Source organism: Triticum dicoccoides, chromosome 7B, assembly GCF_002162155.2.
Source record: "Triticum dicoccoides isolate Atlit2015 ecotype Zavitan chromosome 7B, WEW_v2.0, whole genome shotgun sequence".
Lineage (NCBI taxonomy): Eukaryota > Viridiplantae > Streptophyta > Magnoliopsida > Poales > Poaceae > Triticum > Triticum dicoccoides.
Window position 1 is genome coordinate 698196130 of NC_041393.1, and position 2340 is coordinate 698198469.

Consider the following 2340-nt stretch of genomic DNA (forward strand, 5'->3'; position numbering starts at 1 on the left):
TGGGGAGGAGGGTTAGCGTAGGACGCGGGGGCGGCGGCCGGAGCGGGGGATTGAGGGAGTATGTTAGTGTGAGCATGTGTTTGTGAGTGAGTGAGAGAGAGGGGGCGCGCGGGCCAGCGCGGGGAGGAAGCAGAGGTGGGCTTAGCAGCAGCGCAGGGTTGGAGGGCCAACGCTATAGCTAAAGGTGCAACAGGGGGCCGAGAGCGTGGCCCATTAGCAGCAGCGCTGTGCGGGAAACCACGCGCTACTGCTAACATGAGCTTGCAGCGCTGGTTTTGTCCGGCACTACTGCTAAATAGCAGTAGCATGGGGTATTTACCCAACGCTACTGCTAAATGTCTACCTATAAGCATTTTCCTAGTACTGAATGATAGTGCAACTTATTTTGTGGCACTGTCGTTTGGGTAATATTGGTGTAAAGCGCATGAAGAAACTTCATGATGATGGACTTTTGGAATCACTTGATTATGAATCACTTGGTGCTTGCAAACCATGCCTTATGGGCAAGATGACTAAAACTCCGTTCTCGGGAACAATGGAACGAGCTACTGACTTGTTGGAAATAATACATACCGATGTATGCGGTCCAATGAGTGTTGAGGCATGTGGCGGGTATCATTATTTTCTTACCTTCATAGATGATTTGAGAAGATATGGTTATATCTACTTAATGAAGTATAAGTCTGAAACAGTTGAAAAGTTCAAAGAATTTCAGAGTGAAGTGGAAAATCTGTAACAAGAAAATAAAGTTTCTACGATCTGATCGTGGAGGAGAATATTTGAGTTACGAGTTTGGTCTTCATTTGAAACAACATTGGATAGTTTCACAACTAACGCCACCTGGAACACCACAGTGAAATGGTGTGTCCGAACATCATAACCGTACTTTATTAGATATGGTGCGATCTATGATGTCTCTTACTGATTTACCACTATTGTTTTGGGGTTATGCTTTAGAGACGGCTGCATTCACTTTAAATAGGGAACCATCAAAATCCGTTGAGACCACGCCTTATGAACTGTGGTTTGGCAAGAAACCAAAGTTGTCATTTCTTAAAGTGTGGGGCTGTGATGCTTATCTGAAAAAGCTTCAACCTGATAAGCTCGAACCCGAATTGGAGAAGTGTGTCTTCATAGGATACCTAAAGGAAACTGTTGGGTACACCTTCTATCAAAGATCTGAAGGAAAACTCTTTGTTGCTAAGAATGGATCCTTTCTAGAGAAGGAGTTTCTCTCGAAAGAAGTGAATAGGACCGACGCAGACGTTAATGTTACTGTTTACAGAGCTCGACTTGTTGCAAAAAGTTTTCGACAAGTTCAAGGAGTTCACTACAATGAGACTTTCTCACAGGTAGCGATGCTTAAGTCTGTCCGAATCATGTTAGCAATTGCCGCATTTTATGATTATGAAATTTGGCAGATGTATGTCAAAACTGCATTCCTGAATGGGTTTATCGAAGAAGAGTTTTATATGTTACAACCAGAAGGTTTTGTCGATCCAAAGAGTGCTAACAAAGTGTGCAAGCTCCAATGATCCATTTATGGACTGGTGCAAGCCTCTCGGAGTTGGAATAAACACGTTGATAGTGCGACCAAAGCATATGGTTTTATACAGACTTTTGGAGAAGCCTGTATTTACAAGAAAGTGAGTGGGAGCTCTGTAGCATTTCTGATATTATATGTAGATGACATATTGTTGATTGGAAATGATATAGAATTTCTAGATAGCATAAAGGGATACCTGAATAAGAGTTTTTCTATGAAAGACCTCGGAGAAGCTGCTTACATATTAGGCATCAAGATCTATAGAGATAGATCAAGACGCTTAATTGGACTTTCACAAAGCACATACCTTGATAAAGTTTTGAAGAAGTTCAAAATGGACCAGTCAAAGAAAGGGTTCTTTCCTATGTTACAAGGTGTGAAGTTGAGTCAGACTCAATGCCCGAACACTGCAGAAGATAGAGATAAAATGGAAGTCATTCCCTATGCTTCAGCCATAGGATCTATCATGTATACAATGATGTGTACCAGACCTGATGTGTGCCTTGCTATAAGCATAGCAGGAAGGTACCAAAGTAATCCCAGAGTGGAGCACTGGACAGCGGTCAAGAACATCATGAAATACCTGAAAAGGAATAAGGATATGTTTCTAATTTATGGAGGTGAAAAAGAGCTCGTCGTAAACGGTTACATTGATGCAAGCTTTGACACCGATCTAGATGACTCTAAGTCACAAACCGGATATGTATTTTTATTAAATGGAGGAGCTGTGAGTTGGCGCGGTTCCAAGAAGAGCATCGTGGCGGGATCTACGTGTGAAGCGGAGTACATTGCTG